At 52.0% G+C, this 16,247-nt stretch overlaps 1 protein-coding gene and 1 pseudogene across 5 annotated transcripts in view; both read right to left on the minus strand.

Annotated features, from left to right (window-relative positions):
- The window catches only part of LOC140897983 (C-type lectin domain family 2 member D2-like), a 41,458-nt pseudogene extending 31,412 nt beyond the window's left edge, over positions 1-10,046 (minus strand).
- Positions 1-16,247, minus strand: part of LOC140898275 (butyrophilin-like protein 2) — a 1,102,357-nt gene that overhangs the window by 247,269 nt on the left and 838,841 nt on the right. The gene's annotated exons all lie outside the window — the stretch shown is intronic.

Genomic DNA, 16,247 nt, shown 5'->3' on the forward strand with positions numbered 1-16,247 from the left:
TGCTAAAAGTAGAACGCGAGGTACTGTACCTGCGGGAGAGCAATCTGAGCCTTACTTCGTGCTACCCGATATCCTTGGAGTCCCACAAAATTCAGGATACTCACGGTGGCTTTAAGGCAGGGAGTTAAGCCTACAGTGGCAATTAACAGATCATCTATGTATTGCAAAAGGAGGGCTTCTTTATTATCCCACTCCTCTAGGTCCCTGGCCAGAGCCTGGCCAAAGAGGGTGGGGGAATTTTTAAACCCCTGGGCTAACACTGTCCAGCAAAGTTGCTTTTTAACTCTGTTCCGGTCCTCCCATTCGAAGGAGAAAATCTCCTGTGCTGAGGTGTCAACTGGGATGGCAAAAAAAGCATCTTTTAAATCAAGAACTGGAAAATGGGTATACTGTTCCCCTATAGAAGCCAATAGGGTATAGGGGTTAGGGACAAGAGGGTGCAGAGTCTTAACCCGTTCATTAACTGCCCTTAGGTCTTGTAGCAGCCGGTACGTGCCATCAGGTTTCTGTACGGGTAAAATGGGAGTGTTCCAGGCTGACTGACATTCCCGGAGAATACCGTACGTTAGAAATCGATCTGTGGTTTCCTGTAACCCCTTTTTGGCTTCCTTCTTGATTGGCTATTGCTTTACCCGCACCGGGCCTTTCCTGGGTATGAGCTGGACATGAATGGGGGTTTGGTGAGTAGCTTTTCCTGGGATCCCTGATGCCCACACAAGGGGATACACTTGGACTTCCCGCCTGTCCCATTTTGGGGCTTGCATAGCCGAGGGTTCAACTGCAAGGGTCATAATCTATGCATTTTCAGGGGGTAAGGTAAGGGTTATTTCATCTGGAGTAAAATGCAGGGTGGCACCTAGGCGACACAGCAGGTCCCATCCCAGCAACGGTGTTGGGCATTCAGGGAGCTATACCAGCTTATGGGATATGGTTTTGTTTCCCAAAGCACGTTCTGCTGGGGCATACACTAGGCACTTGGTATCTTTGCCTGTGGCTCCTGTCACAGTGAGGGAGTCTGCTACTGGCAACTGAAGCGGTTGATTTACAGCAGTTCGCGCCGCTCCAGAGTCCACTAAAAAATCTATTTCTTCATTTCCCACCCGCATTTTTACTCGGGGTTCTGGGGGTTGGATGATCTGTTTTCCCTGACACCCTTATTTTTGGTTTTTTATTGCCATCATAGAGGTACTTCCCCTTTTCTTTTTGTTTGGGCACTTATTTTTTTCGTGTCCCTCTTGCCGACACAGGGCACACTGATTGCGCCCCAGTCGTCTTTTTCGCGGGCCTGGACGTCCGTGTCCACGGCCCCCTTTTTTTTGTTTACTTTCCTTCGTGCCTGCCTGCATTGCTGCTACCATTAATTTTACTTGCTTTTTTTTTTTTTACTTTTTTTAAATTATGCACTTGATTTGCTGCTTCTAAAATCTGTGCCATGGTCATACTTATCAAATCCTCCTTTTTCTGTAGCTTTCTCTTAATGTCGGGGGCTGCCCTGCTTGTAAATACTCCTTTAATAATTGCCTCAGTTTGTGGATTATTAGGATCTGCATTGGTATATTGTTGGATCGTGTTTCGAATGCTCTGCAAAAACGCTCCAGGGCTTTCCTTTGGATCCTGCACTACCTTCTATGGTTTAGTTTAATTATTCTGTCTGACAGCTGCGTGACGGAGTCTATACAGTAGCAGCTCCTTATAGGAGGTGAGGTGGGTCATAGCCTGATTGTCATTTGGGTCCCACCTAGGATTTTTTATAGGAACTTGATTATCTGGGATCGGGACATTGTTACGGTCTTGGTCATATTGCCTTTTCGCTTTTTTCCTTGCTTTAGCTATGACCTGTTCTTGTTTAACCTCAGTCAATAATGTTTGCTGAAGGACATTACAATCATCCCAGCCTGGCTTGTAGCTGCTAAGACATCCCTCAAAAACCGATACCAACTTGCTTGGGTTGATAGAAAATTCTCCATCCTGTGCTTTGAAAGCGGCCAGGTCCATAGGATTAAAAGGTGCATGAGTATAGACCTGCATGGTAAGAGCTTGTCCTTTCTATTGCATTAGGGGCGATTTTAGTCTTGGTAAGTAAGGGGTATAATCCAGCAGATGGAGCCTGAACCTCACTATGAGCTTCACTAGGAATCTTACTTTGAGCCTTGCTCTGTGTGGGTGTAGGGGCCGAAGAAGCCTCACTCTATGTGGGTGTAGGGACCGAAGGAGACACCGGATCTGCCATTACATTTGGGGTGGAGATCCAGGGACTGACATTAATTGCTACAGGGCCAATCGGGGTTAAATTACAGCATTGTAAAATATCAGTACGAGACTATAAGGTTATAAACAAGTAAGCATACGAATGCTTATTCTACTTCGCCGTTCGCTGACAGAACAGGAGTAACTGGAGGATTGTATTATGATTTAGTGATCCTCCGGGAGGCCACTGTTCTTGGTCCTCTAATTGGTACTGAGGCCAGTCAACCGTACAAAATCGCTTCAATTTACCCTTAGTCATTGGATCTGTTCCAAATATCTTCCAATTTACTAAAATACACTCTAGGGGCGTGCATCGTACCGTACCTCCCGTGCTCTGTTCCTGTCCCATAACTACAGGGTAACTGTGGGCGTCCCCAGGTTCCAACAGAGCATATAATCCGGATTTCAAAAGGTTCCTACCTTATCCAAGGGACCGGTTCCCCAACGTCGCCTGCAGCTGCTCCTCCCCTATATCCAAGGAACCGGTTCCTCACCATCTCCCACAGCTGCTTCTCCACTATGTGAGTGCGTTGCACCGTCGTGCCCTCCGGGGTCGATCAAACTGCGTCTCCTCTGAGGCCCCCAATGAACTCACTGGTGTGTGCTGGGCGTCGGTTGTCGCTGCAATCCTTGACCTCCAGAAGCGATCTGGGCAAGGCTAAATTGCATCCTCGTCACCCCACGTTGGGACTCCAAAAGCTGTTGCCGGCACCCAGTGCCAGAGGCGAACAACAGCAGGGGGGGTTCGTTACCCGGTGTACGTCACTCAATAATCACAACGGGGTGGGGAAGCAGAAAAGTTTATTTGCAGCTGCAAACAAGGTACAGGGAGAATAGAATCTCAAATCCTGCACATCATTGCAGGTCTTTACACACACTTTTATATTCCTTAACGCTACTGCACTACACATCAGCCAATCAAAACTTTGCACAAATACTCTGCCTTTCTTATATGGGTTAGAACAATATTTATTTCCTGCAACCTCTAACAAGCATTCCTAGCAACTTAAAGAACCAGCACATCCTGTCTGGCCTTGTACCTCTCTTTCCTATTATCGTTAACTTGGCGTCAGCAAACCTTACACTATGGGGCATTGTCTGCGGCTGCAACATTGTTTTAAGAGCAAAAGAGCTTACTCAAACCAGCCAGGCCTGAATTCTATTAAGGGGGGTTGAGAAGAAGCCCTTAGGCCTTTAGCAGGGAGACCTCTTCGACCCTTATGGCCTTCCATCTCCTCAACTTAACTAGTGGCCATGCCCTGGGGTCTCCAACAGAGGTAAATGGAAAAGGGGATGTAACCAAAGGTAGATGGGGCCAGACTAACCTGAGCTCTTTCTTTGAGCTGAGAATTGGTTGTTTAGAGAAGGGAAATGCAGCAGATCTAATATACTTGGACTTCAGTAAAGCATTTGAAACGGTATCACGTGGGAAATTCTTAGCTAAATTAGAGAAGGTGGGGATCAGTACAAGAATTGTAAGGCGGGTAAGGAACAGAAAGGAAGCCCTGCTGGCGCTGGGAATGGGTTTGGCTGGTGTGGGGTTGCAATTGGCGTGTTACTAATGAACGGTGAAGCCTTGAGTTATGGAGCTCACTCGAAGTGAGTGCCAAGGAACCCCGCACACCGCCCTGCTGTGTATCCTGTGTCTGCCACAGAAGGAGTGAAGAGAATCAAGAGAGCTGTCTGGGGTGACCTAAGGCCAGAACCGCAGGGGGCTCTGGGATGGGACTGAGGAGTATTGACAAAAGTGGGCTAGCAGGGAGCTGCTGGTCGGGATTGAGGGGCATGAGATCTTTGTCTACAGTGAAACGGTTGTCCAATTCGGTTCCTAGTTTGATGTTTTTGCCTTCATCCCTCCACCTGCATGAGCAGCACAAACCTCTGTGCACTTGGCCTCTAACCCAGCCGCGGGGCTCTGTGCTTGTAGATTTCAACCATGCTTCGTACTTTGCTGTGAATATCACATTGCAGCTGCCAATGGGAGATGCTGCCAGGGATTTCTATGGAGCAGCAGATAGCCCAAAAGCCAGGGCTCCGACGGAGCCCCAACACGACCCTGACAGCAGCGACATGGAGGAGATGGAGGTGGAGGAGATGGGAGAATGGGAGGGCGAGGAGATGGATGTGGATTAGAACATCTGGGATTTGAGAAGTGCTGGGTGTGCACATGGCACCATACGATGCACCCACACGAGAGGGGCTTCCTCACCTCTCACTGTTTACAGAGCTAGGCATCTCAGGGGTTCTCTTATATATATTTTATTATTCCTTTCTTCTTTGCACTTACAAACTTTGAGCAGATTTAGGGATGAATGAATGTTCCGTTTCCAGTGGTGTCTTCATGCCAACAGCTCTGGGATTCGGACACGATACGGGAACAGTAGGGTAACGTGCATCAAATCTCTTCAATCCAGACAGCGTGATCAGCATGGGCAGCAGGTATCATGGGGCTGTGGGCACGGAGGTTGCAGTGCCCCGGGGCTGAGGTCTCGCCCCCCGACCTCTGCTGTCCAGTGCTGGGGCTGTGGGCTGTGGTGAGGGTGCTTTGGGCTCCTGCGGGGGAGAGGTAGGTAGAAGGGGAGGGAGGCGGGCAGAAGGGGAGTGGCGGGACCTCAGGCACAGGGGAAGGGCCAGGGGCTAGGCTTCCTGGGTGGCCAACTCACTGGCAGCCCGTGCTGATCGGAGAGTAGACAAATGATCGTCAGGCTTTGTGCTGACCAGGTCTAAGTCAGAGCAGCCTTGGGGCTGCTCTAATGTACATTCCGCTCCACATAGGCCTGGGTAAGCTGAGAATAGCTGTACTACAATGCCTTCTGGCCATGGGAAGCAGGGCAGTTGAGGCCTTTCCACCAGCCAGGGAAGCCTCTATCTGCAGGTATCCTCTGAGGGTATTGACCCTGTGACATTGCACTTCATAAGCTTTATAAAAATGTTTAAGTGTGAATATGATGTAACTGGAATATGCTTTATGCAAAAGGTCTCTATAAGTTTTGTAATGAGACCTTACAAATCTACTGAGTGTGTTCATCCTATTTGGATGAATGTGTCATTCTTGTATCTGAAATTAGGAATATGAGGTATCACTCTGAGGTCCTACTGTAGTTATGCAAAGTGTGGGCCATTAATGGTGGCTTACAATCTTGATGGCTCCCATTAGCTAGGACAACTGACTGTAGATGGCTCTGTTCACCTGCAAGCCTTCACCGCATACGTGCGGGCCAGTCCTGAAAGAATGGAGGGGGGCTCACAGGACATGTGAACATGTCACATGATACTTGAATCCGTCTTTAACCTGGTGCTTTTCCATTTAGAAGGAGGAGTGGAAACCCAGAGAGACCGTGAGAGGATTCCCGCCTTGTGCCAAAGATATCAAAGGGAGTGGAACAGAACAAAGGGGGCTGCCAGTCATAAGAAATCCCCGAGTTACCACCTGAGCTGGAACAAGGCTGTACCAGGGGAAAGGATTGGGCCCAGACTGGAGGGAGTCCAGTCTGGGAAAGAAGCTTGTTGGAACATCTCTCAGGGTGAGATTTATCTGTATTCCGTTTCTTAATGTATTAGGCTTAGACTTGCGTGTTTTGTTTTATTTTTCTTGGTAACTTATTTGTTCTGTCTGTTATTACTCGAAACCATTTAAATCCTACTTTTTATATTTAATGAAATCACTTTTGTTTATTAATTAACCCAGAGTAAGTGATTAATACCTGGGGGAGCAAACAGCTGGGCATCTCTCCCTATCAGTGTTATAGAGGGCGGACAATTTGAGTTTACCCTGTATAAACTTTATACAGAGTAAAACAGATTTATTTGGGGTTTGGATCCCATTGGGAGCTGGGTGCTGGAGACAGGTGACCTGCTGAGCAGTTTTGGGTTCAAGTCTGCAGCGTTGGGGGTGTGGCCCAGACCTGGGTCTGTGTTTGCAGCTGGCAAGCATGTCTGGCTCAACAAGGCAGGGTTCTGGAGTCCCAAGCTGGAAGGGAAAATGGGCTCAGAGGCAAATTCAGCACGTCAGGTGACAGGGCATTGCAGGTGTTCTCCTCACCCTGGTCGAATGCCTTGTGCGGGTTGTACCTGGAGGGTGCAGGGGTGGAATGAGCTGAGGACGTCTGCCCGTTTGAGTGATCCATAGCAGGCATACGAGGCACTTTTGGGGGAGCCTTGTCCAGGCCTGCCATGGGTCAGCTCTCTCAAACCACCACCCCTGGCAGCGCAAGCCTGACCTTCCAGCCCCCTGCAGGCCTCGCTCTCTGTGTACAGGTTAGTGATAGACACTCCCAAAGCCTCTGAGCGTCCCTCTGCAGTGCTCAGCCCGTTCCCCGGAGCACATGCAGAACTGTGACTCTAATCCCACAGGCGCGGTCCACAGCAGCTTGTAAGATTCAATTCAGGCCAACCACTCTATTGAGAACACAGCAATTAGATGCGCTGGAGCAGTGCAGATCACTCTGGTAACTTCCTGCAGCGAACTGCACCAAGGCAAGCTCCTTTGTGCACCAGTGTAGTGCGTCTGCTTTAGCGGTTTGCACCAATTCAACTGCACGGATGTCATGACATCGGCACAGAGGATTCCTAATGCAGACAGACCTGGATTCAATCCCCTCTGCCAGCTGCTAAACCCTCCTGGGGCCCAGTGATCAGATCCCAGGGCAGTAGAGAAATCCCATCCCCGACAGCCTCCAGCATGCCCTGCCCCGGACGACGGGGGGATACAGCAGGGTTCATGTTCACCGCAAACAGATGCCCTCTGCACGAGCACACGCTGTCTGGGCAGCGCTGCACCCTGTCCCATTGGACACCCTGGACAGGGACTGTTTCATGGTGCATGGCAAAGGCGACTTGGGTCCAAAGTGCTCAGAGGTGGGCTGAGGGGCTAATGTCAGTCAGATCGTCCCCACACAGAGAGTGCCCAGGTTCAGGGGTCTGGGAGGGAGCAGGAGGAGGGTCGGTGAGGAAGATCCCCCAGGAATCCTCTGTCCCAGGGGCAGAAGCCAGACAGGCCGGGAGGAGAGAGTGAGCGTGGTAGGTCACGGGGGAATGGGATGCACGGAGATCGTAGATGGAGGGGAAGGGAGCGGGGCGGAAGCTGGGAACTCACCTGCCAGAGCAATGATGGCAGCGATCAAAGGAGACGATACAACTATCAGTGCAACCACAACTCTATGGGTTGGACTTTTCTTGCAGTTCCAAGGAGGGTCTAAAACAGACAGACCCGTCAGGCAGGGCTGGGAGGACACGTCTCACTGACAGCACCGGGGCTGGAGCTGCCCTGGAACATGCACCGTTCTGTCGATTTCTCCTTCCGTCAGACACTCTGGGAGGGGAGCCCAGAGGGTCAGGCAGACCCCCCCACCAAGGGCAGATGGAGGGTCCATGGCTCCCTAGAGCTACCCTGGGGCTGTTACCAAGATCCGGCTCTGGCTGGGTAGCAGGGCCTCAGAGCAGCAGCCGGGCCATGGTAAGACGCAGCTGTGGGGAACTACAGACCCTCCCCCTGCTCTGGGCAGGGAGCCTGGGGGGAGGGATACGGACCTGGGGCTGCTCTCAGCCCCACACCCCAGGCAAGTGGAGGGTCATCCACGGCTCCCTGCAACTGCCTGGACTCCAGCTGCCAGCCAGAGGTGGGGTGGGGGGACCTCAGGGGGAAGAGGAGGGGGAGGGGCGGGGCCAGTGACAAAAAGTGGGAGGGCCACGCCCCCTTCCAGCACCCCAGGCAGTCTCAGTGTCTCTCTCCAGCCTGCCCCCAGGCAGAGATGCCCCATTACCTGGGTTCCCTCCAGTCTCCAGGTGTCCATTGCCATTAACACACAACTCCTACAGCGGCTCTTCGCTCTCAGCAACCCAGCTGCTGGCCCCATTGTCCCTCTCAGCGACACTCAGGCCACAGACGCTGCTGCAGGTGCTGGGCTGGGGTCGGCTCCTCTCGGTCTGAGTGGGTCCGATTTGGCGCAGCAAAGCCGAGGCAGAGGTCCTGGCCCTTGCTCCCCGTCCCTGCTCCAGACTCTCCAGACGATCTGAAACCGAGACAGACCAAGCAGGACAGGTCAGCGGTGGGGGAGGCCATTTGTGGTTTCTTGTTCCCTGCCCAGCAGCCCAACCCCCTGCCAAAGGCGGTGCCATGATGATTAAAACCCCTTAACTCCTATCGGCCCCTCCGCCCCCAGGGCCTCAGAGACCTGATGTCCTACGGGCCCCTCCCACCCGTGACAGGCACCCAGCTGGGGGGGGGGGGGAGAAGACCCTCCTCACACACACAATCCTCCTAGAAGTAAGTGTGAGTCGGATATCAGAAGGGGAGGGTCTGGGGCTCGAAACAGCCTTGTCCCTGGCCCAGCCCCCTCCTTGGAGGGCGGGACTTGAACCAGTGTCCAGCACTCCTCTGCCCAGCCCCTCCTTTCCCTTCTGGGGGGACTCTCCTGAACCCCTCCCCGCTGTTCGGCTTGGGGCCTGCCCCCCGAATCACCCCCCTTTGGCCCAGAGTCCCAGCCCTTCGGCCAAGGACAGGCCCCCGCCACTGCGTTGCCCTCCCCATGCGGTCCACAGGCACCGCCCAAGCCCCGCCCCCCCTTCAGAGCCCCGCCCCCCATGCGGTCCCCAGCCCCGAGCCCGAGCCCCGCCACCCATTTGGGCTCCGGTCCCTCCCCCTGCCCATTTGGTCCCTGAGCCCGAGCCCCGCCCCCCATTCGGGCCCGAGCCCCGGCCCCTCCCCCTCCCCATTCGGGCCCGCGGTCCCCCCTCGCCCCAGTCCGGTGGTGGCTGGAACCGGCCCGCAATCCGAGCAGCCAGCAGCACCCACCCACCCACCCACCTGCGGCCCAGGCAGGGACCCCTGGGACCCGGAGTCTCACGCGCGGGAAGAGCGCCCGGCGCCGCAGCCCGGGGACGAGCTGAGGTCCCAGCAGCCAGGCGGGCTCGCAGCGGATCCCGCCCGGTGAGTTCGCAGCCGCAGAGCGACCGGCTTCCCTGTGACCCCCGCGCCAGCTTCGTTCCCACGTGGGTCTGAACAGCGGAAACGTCCCTGCCCGGGGGTCACCGCAACAGCGGCCGATCCCCGCCCTAGCCCTGCCTCCATTTAACCCCTCGACTCCCGGCCGCTCTGCTCCCCACAAACCTTCCCCCTCTCTCCCGGGCTGGCCGGGTGCCCGAGCGGCGTCCCGCCCGGCCCCGGGCAAAGCTCTGATCGGGGCTCAGTCCTCGCCCTCCCTGGCCTGCCCGCCCTCCTCCTGAAACCTTGTCCTCCCTCTGCCCTCCCCTGCTCCCCCCACCCCCGACCCCTCTGATCGCTGCTTCCCCTCCTGCCAGCTCCCCGGGGCCCTTCCATAGGCTCTGTCTTTGGTCCCCTGGGGCTGACCAAATAGTATATAAACTCATGGGGCGGGGAGGGTCCTTACTGGTTTGTTTCGGTGTAACAGTGTGTGACAAGGAGGGGGGAGGTCTTGAGAAAAAAAAACAAACAAACCAGTAAATGTGACATGGTTTATGGCCAGCCTCCCTCTTCTGTTCTCTTCTCCCTCTGCCCCTCATCTCTGGGTTGTCTCCTCTGTAAACACAAATTCAACTCCCCTCTCCATGCTGACAACTCACCCATTTGCCTCTCTGCACCAGCCCCATCTCCTGCTGGCCAAATGCACACCTCAGCCTGTCTCTGGGACATCTCCTTGTGCCTACCAAGCTGTCAGCTCAAGCCCAACATGGCTAAAGCAGAGCTCTCTGTCTCTCCCCTCCTGTCCAAGCCCTCTCTGTTACCTCCTTTCTCCATCGCTGTGGACAACGCCAGCATCCTGCCTGTCACTCAGGCCCATAACCTGTCGTCTTCCACTCACACCTCTCTCTAGGTCAGGGGTGGGCAAACTTTTTGGCCCAAAGGCCACATCGGGGTTGCAAAACGGCATGGAGGGCCGGGTAGGGAAGGCTGTGACTCCCCAAGTAGTCTGGCCCCCACCCCCTATCCACCTCCTCCCACTTCCTGCCCCCTGACTGACCCCCATCCCTAACCGCCCCCTCTGGGTCCCCATCCCCTAACCAACCCCTGTCCCTGAGTGCCCCAACCCCTGTCCACACCCCTGCTCCCTGACAGCCCCCCCCCGGGATTCCCACACCCATCCAACCCCCCATTCCCCATCCCCTGACCGCCCTCCCCAGAACCTCCACCCCATCCAACTGCCCCCTGTCCCCTGACTGCCCCTTATACAACCCACCCCCCACCCGCTTACCACGCTGCTCAGAGCAGCAGGAGCTCAGAGCCACGCTTCCCGGTAGGAGCAGCAGGCCAGAGCACCAGCGGCACAGTGAGGTGAGGCTGCAGGGGTGAGGGGACAGCGGGGAGGGACCTGGGGCTAGCCTCCCCTGCTGGGAGCTCAGGGGCCGGGCAGGACAGTCCCGCAGGCTGGATGTGGCCCGCGGGCCGTACTTAGCTCACCTTTGCTCTAGGTCCTCACATCTAGGGCTGTGCTTAAGTCTTGTGGTGTTTTCCTGCATAACATCTCTAAGATACAGCCTTTCCTCTCCATCCACACAGCTAAAATTCCCATCCAGGCTTTGATCACATCACATCTCAATTACCGCCACATGCTTCTCTTTTCCCTCTTCCCCAGCTCATATCCATTCAGAATATTGCTGCAAGCTGCAAAGATCATTCTCTGAGCCCACTGCTTTCACCATGTCACCCACTTTGCATCCCTCCACTGGCTCCCCCTTCTCTATTGCATCAAACAGAAGCAGCTTGTCTTCTCTTTCAAGGCCCTTCACGTACTGTCTTCTCCTAACCGGACATCTCTCATTCACTGTACCAAGGTGTTGACTCCCACCTCCAATCGGTCCATGCTGCCAGCAACACCCACTTGTTAAATTTTCAGACAACCACCTTCATGCTTTCTGCCACATGCCCTTCATGCTCCGAAGGAGAACCCCTTAAACATTTGCAAACCTACCTCATTATCCATCTCCAATTCCCAAATCAATGCTCTTCTTTGCCCTGGTATCTACCAAAAATTCAACAGCCTGTCTCCTGGGGCACTGAGACCACTGCCTATCATACCGACCGATACACTCTCATTATTTCCTTGCACTCCCCTGTCTGTCTTTCTCCATCTGTCTCTTGTCTTATACTTAGATTGTCAACTCTTTGGGGCAGGGACTGTCTTTTGTACTATTTTGTACAGCACCTAGCACAATCGGGTCCTGATCCATGACTGGGGCTCCTATGTGCTACAGTAATACAAATAACACAGGCTAGAGAATGTCACTATTATGGCTTCAGTGCCCTCCTCCCCCCCTCCCCCCACCAAAAAGCAACAAAACAAAACAAAAAATCAACCTCCCAGCTCAAAAAGTATGTGTTTACACTCAGCTGGCAAACTCAATGTAAAGTACTAGTAGAGGTGAGGGAGAGGTGTCTTTTACCTTGATGTAGCTTGTCCAGGAATGCTATACGCTGAGCCTGGTATTTACCTGGAGAAGTGACACAGAGGTTAAAGCCACCTGTGCCTTGTCTCCACTCGGATTTTATATCAAGTTAGCTATCTCCATGTAAATACACTTTTGCAGTGAAGACAATGCCTGGGAGACTCCTACCTCAAGCCCCGAACTTCTGGTTGAGCTAGAAATTATTTGCAACATTTAAGAGCCCACTGATTGAAAGAGGTTAAACACACACAACATTTCTCCATTTTATCTTTGTGCAACTGACAGCACTCTGTGTAGTCAGTTTCACTGCTTCCCCCAGAGAAGCATTCATCAAATCTTTGGAAGCTGTGCACTGCTTCAGGACAATACAATCAGTCATGTCTCTCTCCCCCCACACCCTCCACATGTGTATTCATCAAGACCTAATCATCTTTATTTATACCTCTTCTGTGCCCCTCTAACTAGTACTTCATACACATCCCCAGGGGAAGGAGAGGGCAAATGAGTGCAGCCCACGCTCAGAGAGACACTGACCTGGGAGCGATTTCTAGACACGGTTGAAAATCTTTTCCAAAGGAAGGATTGTCTGTAGAAAAGTGACTATTTTTGGAATGCAAGGGTTTTCAGGAAAGATTGTCAAGACTATAGGACTTTCCTGTTTTCACAATATTGTTCTGACACTTTTAAAATCAATCTTTTGTTCACTATATACTCTCTTTCATGTCTCCACCCCCTTTGACCCAAAACCTGAGTTTGTTCTAAGTGGAAAAAATGCAACTAATTTTTTTTGCGAAAGAGAGGGAAGAGCATCTTTGCGAGCAGGCTGGCTAACCTAGTGAGGAGGGCTTTAAACTAGGTTCACCGGGGGAAGGAGACCAAAGCCCTGAGGTAAGTGGGAAAACAGGATACCGGGAGGAAGCACAGGCAGGAATGTCTGTGATGGGAGGGCTCCTGCCTCATACTGAGAATGAGAGGCGATCAGCAGGTTATCTCAAGTGCTTATATAGGAATGCACAAAGCCTTGGAAACAAGCAGGGAGAACTGTAGGTCCTGGTGACGTCAAGGAATTATGACGTGATTGGAATAACTTAGACTTGGTGGGATAACTCACATGACTGGAGTACTGTCATGGATGGTTATAAACTGTTCAGGAAGGACAGGCAGGGCAGAAAAGGTGGGGGAGTAGCATTGTATGTAAGGGAGTAGTATGACTGCTCAGAGCTCCGGTACGATACTGCAGAAAAACCTGAGTGTCTCTGGATTAAGTTTAGAAGTGTGAGCAACAGGAGTGATGTAGTGGTGGGAGTCTGCTATAGACCACCGGACCAGGGGGATGAGGTGGATGAGTCTTTCTTCCGGCAGCTCGCGGAAGCTACTAGATCGCATGCCCTGGTTCTCATGGGTGACTTTAATTTTCCTGATATCTGCTAGGAGAGCAGTACAGCGGTGCAATACAGAGAGCAATACAGCGGAGCAGTACAGCAGGATACGGACCCTGGACTTCAGGAAAGCAGACTTTGACTCCCTCAGGGAACGGATGGGTAGGATCCCCTGGGGGACTAACATGAAGGGGAAAGGAGTCCAGGAAAGCTGGCTGTATTTCAAGGAATCCCTGTTGAGGTTACAGGGACAAAGCATCCCGATGTGTCGAAAGAATAGTAAGTATGGCAGGCGACCAGCTTGGCTTAATGGTGAAATCCTAGCAGATCTTAAGCATGAAAAAGAAGCTCACAAGAAGTGGAAGGTTGGACATATGACCAGGGAAGAGTATAAAAATATTGCTCGGGCATGTAGGAATGAAATTAGGAGGGCCAAATCGCACCTGGAGCTGCAGCTAGTGAGAGATGTTAAGAGTAACAAGAAGGGTTTCTTCAGGTATGTTGGCAACAAGAAGAAAGCCAAGGAAAGTGTGGGCCCCTTAATGAATGAGGGAGGCAATCTAGTGACGGAGGATGTGGAAAAAGCTAATGTACTCAATGCTTTTTTTGCCTCTGTCTTCACGAACAAGGTGAGCTCCCAGACTGCTGTGCTGGGCATCACAACATGGGGAATAGATGGCCAGCCCTCTGTGGAGAAAGAGGTGGTTAGGGACTATTTAGAAAAACTGGACGTGCACAAGTCCATGGGGCCGGATGAGTTGCATCCGAGAGTGCTAAAGGAACTGGCGGCTGTGATTGCAGAGCCATTGGCCATTATCTTTGAAAACTCGTGGCGAACGGGAGAAGTCCCAGATGACTGGAAAAAGGATAATGTAGTGCCAATCTTTAAAAAAGGGAAGAAGGAGGATCCTGGGAACTACAGGCCAGTAAGCCTCTCTTCAGTCCCCGGAAAAATCATGGAGCAGGTCCTCAAAGAATCAATCCTGAAGCACTTACATGAGAGGAAAGTGATCAGCAACAGTCAGCATGGATTCACCAAAGGAAGGTCATGCCTGACTAATCTAATCGCCTTCTATGATAAGATTACTGGTTCTGTTGATGAAGGGAAAGCAGTGGATGTATTGTTTCTTGACTTTAGCAAAGCTTTTGACACAGTCTCCCACAGTATTCTTGTCAGCAAGTTAAGGAAATATGGGCTGGATGAATGCACTATAAGGTGGGTAGAAAGTTGGCTAGATTGTCGGGCTCAACGGGTAGTGATCAATGGCTCCATGTCTAGTTGGCAGCCGGTGTCAAGTGGAGTGCCCCAGAGGTCGGTCCTGGGGCCGGTTTTGTTCAATATCTTCATAAATGATCTGGAGGATGGTGTGGATTGCACTCTCAGCAAATTTGCGGATGATACTAAACTGGGAGGAGTGGTAGATACGCTGGAGGGGAGGGATAGGATACAGAAAGACCTAGACAAATTGGAGGATTGGGCCAAAAGAAATCTGATGAGGTTCAATAAGGATAAGTGCAGGGTCCTGCACTTAGGACGGAAGAACCCAATGCACAGCTACAGACTAGGGACCGAATGGCTAGGCAGCAGTTCTGCGGAAAAGGACCTAGGGGTGACAGTGGACGAGAAGCTGGATATGAGTCAGCAGTGTGCCCTTGTTGCCAAGAAGGCCAATGGCATTTTGGGATGTATAAGTAGGGGCATAGCGAGCAGATCGAGGGACGTGATCGTTCCCCTCTATTCGACATTGGTGAGGCCTCATCTGGACTACTGTGTCCAGTTTTGGGCCCCACACTTCAAGAAGGATGTGGATAAATTGGAGAGAGTCCAGCGAAGGGCAACAAAAATGATTAGGGGACTGGAACACATGAGTTATGAGGAGAGGCTGAGGGAGCTGGGATTGTTTAGCCTGCAGAAGAGAAGAATGAGGGGGGATTTCATAGAATCATAGAATCATAGAATATCAGGGTTGGAAGGGACCCCAGAAGGTCATCTAGTCCAACCCCCTGCTCAAAGCAGGACCAATTCCCAGTTAAATCATCCCAGCCAGGGCTTTGTCAAGCCTGATCTTAAAAACCTCTAAGGAAGGAGATTCTACCACCTCCCTAGGTAACGCATTCCAGTGTTTCACCACCCTCTTAGTGAAAAAGTTTTTCCTAATATCCAATCTAAACCTCCCCCACTGCAACTGGAGACCATTACTCCTCGTTCTGTCATCTGCTACCATTGAGAACAGTCTAGAGCCATCCTCTTTGGAACCCCCTTTCAGGTAGTTGAAAGCAGCTATCAAATCCCCCCTCATTCTTCTCTTCTGCAGGCTAAACAATCCCAGCTCCCTCAGCCTCTCCTCATAACTCATGTGTTCCAGTCCCCTAATCATTTTTGTTGCCCTTCGCTGGACTCTCTCCAATTTATCCACATCCTTCTTGAAGTGTGGGGCCCAAAACTGGACACAGTAGTCCAGATGAGGCCTCACCAATGTCGAATAGAGGGGAACGATCACGTCCCTCGATCTGCTCGCTATGCCCCTACTTATACATCCCAAAATGCCATTGGCCTTCTTGGCAACAAGGGCACACTGCTGACTCATATCCAGCTTCTCGTCCACTGTCACCCCTAGGTCCTTTTCCGCAGAACTGCTGCCTAGCCATTCGGTCCCTAGTCTGTAGCTGTGCATTGGGTTCTTCCGTCCTAAGTGCAGGACCCTGCACTTATCCTTATTGAACCTCATCAGATTTCTTTTGGCCCAATCCTCCAATTTGTCTAGGTCTTTCTGTATCCTATCCCTCCCCTCCAGCGTATCTACCACTCCTCCCAGTTTAGTATCATCCGCAAATTTGCTGAGAGTGCAATCCACACCATCCTCCAGATCATTTATGAAGATATTGAACAAAACTGGCCCCAGGACCGACCCTTTGGGGTACTCCACTTGATACTGGCTGCCAACTAGATATGGAGCCATTGATCACTACCCGTTGAGCCCGACAATCTAGCCAGCTTTCTACCCACCTTGTAGTGCATTCATCCAGCCCATACTTCCTTAACTTGCTGACAAGAATACTGTGGGAGACCGTGTCAAAAGCTTTGCTAAAGTCAAGAAACAACACATCCACTGCTTTCCCTTCATCAACAGAACCAGTAATCTCATCATAAAAGGTGATTAGATTAGTCAGGCATGACCTTCCCTTGGTGAATCCATGCTGGCTGTTCTTGATCACTTT

The sequence above is a fragment of the Lepidochelys kempii genome, chromosome 14 (genome assembly GCF_965140265.1).
Source record: "Lepidochelys kempii isolate rLepKem1 chromosome 14, rLepKem1.hap2, whole genome shotgun sequence".
Lineage (NCBI taxonomy): Eukaryota > Metazoa > Chordata > Testudines > Cheloniidae > Lepidochelys > Lepidochelys kempii.